Source organism: Palaemon carinicauda, chromosome 5, assembly GCF_036898095.1.
Source record: "Palaemon carinicauda isolate YSFRI2023 chromosome 5, ASM3689809v2, whole genome shotgun sequence".
Lineage (NCBI taxonomy): Eukaryota > Metazoa > Arthropoda > Malacostraca > Decapoda > Palaemonidae > Palaemon > Palaemon carinicauda.
The window spans coordinates 72,086,998-72,098,147 of NC_090729.1; positions in this window are offsets into that span (position 1 = coordinate 72,086,998).

Below are 11,150 nucleotides of genomic sequence, written 5' to 3' on the forward strand. Positions count from 1 at the left end.
ATAAAATTGTTTAGGCATTCTCAGAATTTTCTGATAACGGAAGTATCAAATTAAGTAGTCAAGAGGAAGAATAATTCAAAGGAAATAACAATAATGCCTTAATATACAAAGCCACGGAACTAACAGAGAATCACCAGTTGGAGCCGGAGTGACGTCACAGTCAGCCAGTGGCGGGAAGATGACAGTTCTGTCCGACCGACCTCTATATATTGGCCTTGATACACATACACACACACACACTTATATATATATATATATATATATATATATATATATATATATATATATATATATATATATATATATATATATATATATATATATATATATATATATGTATGTATGTATATAGATATATAAATATATATATATATATATATATATATATATATATATATATATACATATATATATATATATATATATATATATATATATATATATATATATATATATATATATATATATATATATATATATATATATTATATATATATATATATATATATATATATATATATATATATATTTACATATATATATATATATATATATATATATATATATATATATATATATATATATATATATATATATATATATTGTGGAGAATTTTTTTTATTTAAGTGTTGAGCGGGAACTTGTTGCTCCAGGAAAGTCTCCTTATGTCAGTTCCTAAAAGATCAACAGGGGAGGATAAGGAGCACTAACACTCAGGGCACAAACACCCTTTTAATAACTTTACTGACGTTGTTCGCTAACCATTACTCTTAAATGCAAAAAAGGAAATTGTACTCTGTCCAGAGGCCGGAGAACTCCACACGTGAAATATTACTAATTTAATGGCTTACTCTAGCTTTGTCAGGTCTAAGGTCATCTACACTCTCAGGCTCTGTTTCGACTTCGTCCCAGGGACCCCAGTGAGATGCTGGACAGGAATATTACGTCAAGTAATTATTGAGACAAAACAAAAAATGGGAGCAGTGATGTAAAGTAAAGTTTAAAGATGTGGATTTTCTGCAAAGGATAATAATTGATCTTGGGACGGACACGTGGCCCAGTGACCCCGAGACGGCTAGTCTCGAAAGCAAAAAATTATATGGAAAAAAACTGTACACACAATCTCACCGCACAAAACCAGAAATATGTAATAGCCAGTTAACCTAATCAAGTTGAAATTAGTCTAAGCTAAAAAATGGGGAAATAAGTGGCCACGTTTTGTACCTGCACTCCTTGGAAGACAGTCCTCGTCCTCAAATGGCTGTTGACCTTGTCTTGCAGGTTGCACTTTGCGCCCTTAACTAGCCCACCCCTGAAATCCTCGCTTGTGGTAGTAAGGTCTCCCAGGCTCGTCTCCTTCCCTATCTCCAGCCGGCAGGACTCCTGTGTGAGTCGAGTTTTGAGAGGGGTGCCAGAGGTGCAGATTTGCTGACCAGGTCGGTCAGCTGCTCACAACTACTGCTTGAGTACACGAATTTGGGGGGGGGGGGGTTCAGGTTGTGCGGAGTCACCTGGCTTTACCTTTCAAGACAGGTGAGAGTCATGATGCGCAGGGTAGCCCAGTGGAGGTGCCATATCAGGACTTTAGGACAGGGCAATATATTGTTGCAAGGAGTGCATAGGAGGCAGGATTTTGCATAAAATACTTTAGAGAAATCTTGCTGCTCTAAGGGAGTATGCATTCAATAATCCTACCTATTCTGGCTTGCCAAAAATTTAAGAGATTTAATAAATTAGCAATGGGCTGGTGCGATGGGCATACATCTTAAAATTAACAAACCTTAATTGGTATTGGAAAATAAAAGCTGCTTTCAAGTCAGCAGCATTAAGATTACTGTCTATTCAAAACCAATTTAATGTTTTACCTCGACCCACGTAGTTTTAGGAAAGAACCAACATACGCCGGGGTAAGGCCTTTGCTGTGCGTATCTACGCTGTGACGTCACGAGAATGGGGTACGCTACTGTCAACAACAAGTTTAGTTGATTTAGAATAGTTCTCCCGATGTTTTGGTAAAGAAAACTTAATGTAGGAGAGGACGTTTAAGGGGTAGCTACAGTATTAGTGTTAGATGTAAGATGAGGCTGCTTGCAGGGCCTAAGCGCCGCCCACATAAGTGACGTCATTGTCCAAGTCACGGGCTATCTGTATTTCCTTCCGCTGCATATCAGTTGCAACGAAGATACGAAACCACGCTGACTATCATTTCCTGATCCTGCCTAGTTTAAGATCCAACATGGTGCAGTGAATGAAAATAAAAAGAGGACCTACAGTAATAACCGTGACACAGCATGGCACCACCATCGAGACGACCCTCGTTTGCATCCCATATTGGCAGGATTGCAAGAACAGGAACCTCTGGAACCGACGTCAGGATATCGCCGGCTTCCATGGTGCAGGCTCACCACGTGTTGCAAACCCAGCAACAAGCCATCCAGAATCTACAGGCCGAGATAACAGCGTTGTCACTCCAGGGTACCAATGTCCCCCAACCAAGGATCCCTTCGTCTGCAGCTCCGGAAAAGTGCGAGGCTGAGGTGTCCCCTGCAGCCTTCAGGTCTTGGAGACGGTCAATGGAGTGTTCGTTGCAACTCTGTAAGTTGAAGCCTAACGAGGCAGTTCATCATATAAGGCTGCATTGTGTTCCAATATTGCAACGTGCCCTCGATTCTAGGTATACTGACGCCCAGTGGAGTGCCCTGTCAACTGAAGGGGCATTCAATGCGGTTAAGCAAATGGTAGTGAAAGCTTCTAACCAAGCGGTGCAGTGGCTCAAGTTTTTTATTTGGCCCAAGAGCCTAGTGAGTCCTTCAATGATTATTTTATCAAGTTTATGCAAAAGGCTACTGATTATGCATTCACATGTCCTAATTGCAATTATGATCTTTCTGAATATATGCTTTTGCGCAAGCTCATGGTAGGCCTAAGTGATAAAGTGCTCAATAGGCAAGTGTTTCAATCATGCAATAATATTCGTGATATCCATTCCCTCAGAGTCATATGCAGTGCATTCAAGGCCGCCCGTGACGACGCCCTTCGTAATAGGGCATGGCTTAGCAGCTCCCCTAGAGCAGCTGCTGTCAGTGGGTTCGAGGAGGAACATGAGGTGGAGGTGGCAACCACCCTTGCTAATTGTGATAGGAGTACCTCTGTAAAACTACAATAGCATCCTTGTGGTAATGGTGGTGCTCATCATATCCCCTGGGTATTCCTCATGTCCTGCAAGAAAAATGGCATGATACAGGTGCGGTAAAACCGTTTACCTGAAGAAGTGTTGCAGAGGGCGGAGTGCCAGGAATAACATTAGTGGTCTGGCAGCGGAGTCGGACATAGCGGCTGCAGTGATTGCAATTGTCGTGGCGGCAGAGGCAAGGTTGCGGAATGGGCCGTCCCCACAACCCACTATTTGTGTCGATGTATGCTTGGCCAGCTTGGGAGAGTGGTCCTGTGTCCGAGCGGTGCCGGACACTGGTGCCCAGGTTTGTGTTGCGGGACCCACTATTCTTACGACATTGAACATAAAACTAGCTAAGCTGAGGTTAAAGGGAGGATTGTGAGACTTCGCCAACCTGCATCTGAAGTGTCTAGGGTCGACCTCTTGCACCAAAGAATACAAGGGGAGGCATACAACTCAGGAAGTATACTTTGTAAAGTCCTCCATTGATTTTTATTTATCCCTGGATGCTTGCAAGAAACTTGGTCTTGTGCCAGAAACGTTTCCTAACCATGCCCCCTTCACAGACTCTGCCCCCACAGTAGCAAGTGCAACCCTTACATTAGCTGAAGCAACTGATCAACCTGTGAGACCATCAGCCTTTCCATTTCCCCCCAGTGAGGAGAATATTACCAGATTAGAAAACTGGTTATTAGCCCATTTTTCAAGTGCGACTTTCAACACCGAGAGAGAACCCCTCCCGGTAATAGATGGGGAACCCCACCATATCCACTTATTACCTGACGCAGTTCCTTACGCCTGCCACACACCTGCGTCATTACCTAAGCACTGGGAAAAGGAGGTGAAAGCCCAGTTGGAGGAGGACGTCAAGAGAGGGGTGTTACAAAGAGCTCCCCCTGGAGAGCCCACAGAAAGGTGTTCACGTATGGTGGTCGTGGCCAAGAAAACGGTCAACCAAGACGCACGGTCAACTACCAAAAACTCAATGCAAGTTATAGAAGGGAGACGCACCATACCCCTACACCCTTCGATATGGTATCCAGCATTCCTCTTTGCTCATACAAGACTGTGGCCGATGCCTATTGGGGATTTCACCAGATAGAACTGGACAAGGAAAGCATACCCCTAACCACATTCATCACACCTTGGGCAGGTACCAATACCAAAAAGGACACCAATGGGACATTGTTCTGCCTCCGACACATATACACGCCGTTTCGATGATGCCATTGAAGAAGTACCCAGGACGTTTAAGTGTGTGGACGACAGACTTCTGTATGATTCGAGCGTAGAAAGCACCTTTTGGCATGTGAACGACTTCCTCACAGTCTGTGCATACAAGGGCATCACTTTGAAACAAGAAAAATTCAAGTTCTGCAAGAAAGAAGTGGAATTCATCGGATTCAACGTCTGTTGGGACTCCTATAAACGCCTTCAGAAGATTATTTATCTGCCATCAAAAGTTTTAATGTCCCAAAAGCCCACAATATCCGACATCAGGTCATGGTATGGTTTTGTCAATCAGCTGGCCCCCTTCCTGACAACAGCGCCCATCATGACCCACTTTAGAGACCTGCTGAAGAAGCCCTCGGGCAAACAGGTCTATTGGGATGAGCACCTTCAGGAAAAGTTTCGTCAAGTGCAAGACATCATCTGCAAGTTGGCCAAGGACGGCCTCACCTACTACGATGACCTGCGGCCGACTGTTGCAACCACTGACTGGAGTAAGGAGGGGGTGGGCTTCGTCATCCTCCAACAATATTGCAGTTGTACCTCCGTCGAAACCCCCTTCTGTTGTAGAGATGGTTGGAGAATAGCTCATTTTGGCAGTCGGTTCCTCACGCCCACCGAGTCCGGGTATGCGGCTGTGGCGGGGAAGCCCTTGCAGTGGCCTGGTGCTTAAAAAAGGCTCGGTTATTCTTATTGGGCTGCCCGAACTTAACCATTGTCACGGACCACCGCCCTTTAGTCAAGTTACTAGGCAATAGAAGTCTCGGCGATATTACCAACCCCAGACTGTTTAGATGAAAGGAGAAAACATTATTGTATAATTTCAACGTTAAATACCTACCAGGCAAGAGAAATCATGCTGCTGACTTTCTCTCTCGTTTTCCTACCTTGAGGACGGCGCCAGATAGACAGGATGCGAGCTTCAACAAAGAATTAACGATTGCTATGGTGTCAGCAATCACAGAAAACCTACAGGAGCAGTGCACTATAGACGAGAAAACTGTTGAAGAGGCAGCCCTGGACGACCCAGCATATCAGCTACTAGTCGCTCGAGTGACTGCAGGGGATTGGAACCCAAAGAAATCTCAAGAAATTGCATGTTTGAGGCCCTTCTACGGCATCAGAGAACATCTCTCTATATCTGGCAACCTGGTCACATACTGCTTCAACGACAACTGCATCCGCCTTGTCATTTCCGAAGGGCTCCGCCATCAGATAACCGCCAACCTCCATGCTGGACATCAAGGCCTAGATACAATGTTGAGGAGAGCGAGACACTTAGTCTATTGGCCGGGCATCGGGGGTGACCTCCAGCACCATCGTTCACGATATACATCGTGCAACGCTCACGCACCATCACTTCCTGCCGAAGTCATGAAAATGCCCCCTGCCCCGGAGTATCTGTTCCAACAGACTGTCATGGACCTGTTTCAGCTCGAAGGATACAAGTATATGGCATATTGTGACAGGCCTACAGGCTGGCTAGAAATAGCCCACTTCCCCAATGGCACCTTGTCTGCAAAGGTCATGACAAAACTTAGGCATTACTTCACTCGATGGGGAGCACCTGAACAATTGTCTACCGACGGCGGCACCAACCTGGTGAGTGAAGAGATGATGATTTTCTACAGGAGATGGAGAGTTGACATACGGCTATCATCGGCCCACTATCCGCAGTCAAACGGGAGAGCCAAGGCCGCAGTTAAGTTCGCGAAAAGGATAATTAGAACAAGTATCAGTGGGACTGGAAGCCTCGATAACGACAAGGTATCATTGGCCATGCTACAATACCTGAACACGTCCTTAAGGGGTATAAATAAATCTCCGGCGCAATTGGCAACTGGGAGACAGTTAGGGGATGGTGTACCGACTGCAAAACTCAACTATATGATAGACCAACACAGGAGAAAATCCATTAGAAAAAGAGAACTTCAAGTAGCAGAGAAAAATGAGAAGACAATTGAAAGCGGCAGTGACAGGAGGCTAACGCCCTTACAGCCAGGCACGTACGTTAGGGTTCAGACCCAGATGACCAAGGCCTGGGACAGGCTGGGAATCATAGTTGAGCAACGACCTCATAGACAGTACATCGTGAGACTAGATGGTAGTGGGCGTCCGTCGATAAGGAACAGAAGACACCTCAAGGTCACTGAACTGCCCGTCAATGAGACAAGAGGAGCCATTCCTACCGACGAAGTGGGTCATGAGCCTAAGTTTCCTCCATCAGCGCCAGAGGTTTGATTCTGCATTTATAAAATGAAAGCAACTTCTGTTTTATTTCACTGCACTTAGACGTGCATTGATTTCATATTTACAAAATTATATTTTGTATGAGATTTTAAGTTAGGTTGGTGTTGCATTCACAACTCAATTTTAGTGCACATCTTGCAATGCTGATGTAATTATTGTTTCACTGGAGGTTATGTTGATATTGTTGATGTTGCTCTCTCTCTCTCTCTCTCTCTCTCTCTCTCTCTCTCTCTCTCTCTCTCTCTCTCTCTCTCTCTCTCTCTCTCTCTCTCTCTCTCTGTCATCTTAATGGTACCATTAATTATTACGATTATGATTTACCTTACATGTCTGATGTTTTTCATTAAGAGAGTATAGCATTTCGTTTGTCATATCTGCTTTTGATATTGTCATTTATAAGTTTTGAAAATATTACCCTCGTAATATTTTGGGATGGAGATGTAAGATGTAAGATGAGGCTGCTTGCAGCGCATAAGCGCCGCCCACATAAGTGACGTCATTGTCCACGTCACGGGCTATCTGTATTTCCTTCCGCTGTGTATCAGTTGCAATGAAGAACGAAACCACGTTGACTATCATTTCCTGATCCTGCCTAGTTTAAGATCCAACAATTAGTAGAAAGCCTAAATACAAAAGGAAGAAGTGAAGAAAAATTCTTCACACACACACACACACACACACACATATATATATATATATATATATATATATATATATATATATATATATATATATATATATATATATATATATATATATATATATATATATATATATATATATATATATATATATATATATATCTAAATAAATATATGAAATAGAGAAATTTCAATCGTAAAGAGAATGTAGCTTGAACAATATATTTTAAGCAAATGCTAGTTTATTCTGAAATGAAATGGAAAATGAATTTTGTGAACTTTATCATATTTGAAGCAATTATAATACCTGGTAAGAGAGAGATAAGGGTTGTCTATAGTTCGAGATTTGTTTTTTTAGCCTGAATCCAGGAAGGATGTTGCCATCAAAGAATCAAAAGACTTGTGAAATATGCAGATGTTCATTAAATCTGTCGTCGTACAAACGAGACTGGCAACATTAATTCTAAATTTAACCTATTTTCCCTTCTCTGTTCATTTAATATCGTGAATCCAGACGCTTTTATAATCTATTGTTCAGTTTAAAGCAAAGATTTTCAATCGTAAGTAATTTCATACTCAAACACCATCGTCATGTTTGCGAGGAATACTATCCTCGAAAGTTGGGAGTGAGAGGCAAGAGAGGTGTGGTGGTAACGGAGTGGCCAGGCAACATTTTGTCGCTGGCCTGCCGCCCTTGTCATGCCTCTACAGCGACGCTCATCGCGCTTGGTGTGGCCGAACCCTAAGGGCTCGGCCACACCAGTGGCGATGAGCGGCGCGATAGTGGCATGACTCGGGCGGCAGACCATCGACAAAATGTTGGGTGGCCACACTTCTCTTGCCTCTTCACTCCCAGCTTTTGAAGATAGCCTTCCTCGTAAACATGACGATGGTGTTTGAGTAGGAAATTACTACCGATTGAAAATCTTTATTTTAATCTGAACAATAAATTACACAAGAGTCTGGATTTACGATTTTATTAAACAGAGAAGGGAAAATAAGTTAATTTTGAAATTAATGTTGCCAGTCTCGTTTGTACGGCGACAGATTTAATGAATACCTGCATATTTCACAAGTCTTTTGATTCTTTGATGGCAACATCCTTCCTGGATTCAGGCTCAAAAAACAAATGTCGAACCATAGACAACCTCAATCTCTCTCTTATCAGGTATCATAATTGCTTCAAATATGATAAAGTTCACGAAAAATCCTGGTCCCTTTCATTCCATAATTAACTAGCATTTGCATAAGATATATTGTTTGAATGTACATACGATTCTCTTTACATTTGAAATTTCTCTACTTCCTTTTATATATATATATATATATATATATATATATATATATATATATATATATATATATATATATATATATATATATATATATATATATATATATATATATGTGTGTGTGTGTGTGTGTACATATATATATATATATATATATATATATATATATATATATATATATATATATATATATATATATATATATATATATATATATATATATATATATATATATATATATATATATATACTGTGGAGAATTTTTTATCAAAATGTTTGAGTGGGAACTTAGTTCGGGAAAGTCTCCTTGTGACAGTTACACAAAGTTCAACAGGGGAGGATAATGAGCACTTACTCTCGGGGCACAAACGCCCTGCTAATACATTACTGTCACAATTTACTAACCTTCACTCTTAAATACAAAAGGGGGAAATTTACTGTCCAGAGGCCGGAGAACTCCACACGTGAAAATAAAAGTAATTTATGGCCTACTCTAGCTTTGTCAGGTCTATAGTCATCTCTCTCTCTTAGACTCTGTTCCGACTCCGTCCCAGCTACCCCAGCGAGATGCTGGACAGGTATTCTACGTTAATGTAATTAGACAAAACCAAAAATGGGAGCAGTGATGTAAAGTAATGTTTAAAAGTTTAAAGATAAGGATATTTACCTTTGAAGCAAATATATTAATAAAAAGTTCCTCGCTGTTACCACCTATAGACTTACTTAGGTTTACTCTTCAAATATTGGGTATTCTGTCCCGTGATCAAATATTCACACTTTTGCACATTGAAATAAATGAGGGAGCAAAAATACTAAGGAAGTTTAATTAACCTGATATTGATTTATTCACAAATTTACATTAAAAGAAAACGGACATCTTAACAACACAAAAATGGAATCATAAAAGGAATGCAAATTAAAAGCAATTCAAAATAATAAAAATGATCGGTTAGACACGCGGTCTGCAATAATTAATAATCAAAATTTGGGTCGGACACATGGCTCATGTGACCCAGAGACTGTGCTAGTCTCATAAGCAAAAAATTATATCGAAAAAATATTTACACACAACCCCACCGCACACAGTCCGAATAGTGTAAATAGCCAGGTTCCCTATCAAGTTAAAATTAGTCTAAGCTGAACTAAAAAATAGGGGAATAACTATGGCCAATTTTGTAGTACCTGCACTCCTTTGAGATTGCCCTTTGCCCGTGATTGGCTGTTGACCTGGACGTCGCACTAGTTGACACTTTGCACTCTAGATTGGCTCACCCCAAGAATACTCGTTTGTGGTAATTAAGGTTTCCCAGGTTCCACTCCTTCACTGTCTCCAGCCGGCAGGACTCCTATGTGGGTTAAGTTTGGGAGAGGGGGTGAGCCAGAGGTGCACAGATTAACTGACCGGGCCGGTCAGTCGGTCACGGCGACTTCTGAACGAATGGGCCCGACACTAAGGTCGAGGGGGATCACCTGGCTTCACCTTTCCAGACAGTTGACGGCCATGATGCGCATGGTAATCCATTGGGTGTGCCATATTGGGACTTCAGGACAGGGCAATATATTGTTGCAAGGAGTGCAGAGGAGGCAGGATTTTGTACTAGATACTTTAGAGAAATCTTGCTGCTCTAAGGGAGTTTATATATACAATAATCCTACCTATTCTGGCTTGCTAAAAATTAATTAATTAATGATCAATTAGCAATGGGCTGGTACGATGGGCATACATCTTAAAATTAACAAACCTTAATTGGTATTGAGAAATAAAAGATGCATTAATTCAGCAGTATTGAAATTTATATTTGATCAGTTTAGAAATATAATCTCGACCCAAGTAGTTTCAGGAAAGAACCAACATACGCCGGGGTTACTAAGGCCCTTTGTTGTGTGCGTATCTACGCTGTGACGTCACGAGCATGGCGTGCGCCACTGTCAACAAGTTTTAGTTTAGAATAGTCCGCCCAATGTTTTGTTAAAGAAAACTAGATGTAGGAGAGATCGTTTAAGGGGTAGATACAGTATTAGTAGAAGAGAGTTAAAAATACGATTGAAAGAAGTGAAGAAAATTCTTCACATATTATTAGATGTCAAGAGACACGCGATGGTGGGGACATGTGGTTTAATGCGTCCTCAGATACAGACTGACTCGGTTGCTCTCTGCAACCTGCACACTCACTTGGCACCTGCCCGCCATGGGAAAACATATCACACTTGCAGGTAGTCCATCATCCCCCCCCCCCCTCGAGATTAATACATGGGTATACATGGAGAGGCAATGATAAAAAATAATGCATGGATATACATGGATTAAATTAGGTGCATGTGAGAGAATAGGAAGACAGGTACATAGCTGTCAGTAATGCAAAACACAATGTGCAGGTAATACATGTTCATAGAATGATATGAGAAGCAAAGGCAATAAAAAAAAATATATGCAGGTGCCGCTGTAATGTACGATGATCACATGTAGTCATCCATCCACGCAGGCCTTCTAGTGCGCCGTGATGGGCGTGGCTCCCATACTGCTTGTGGGCTGGGCGTAGGGTGACTGCCTGGTAGCTGCTC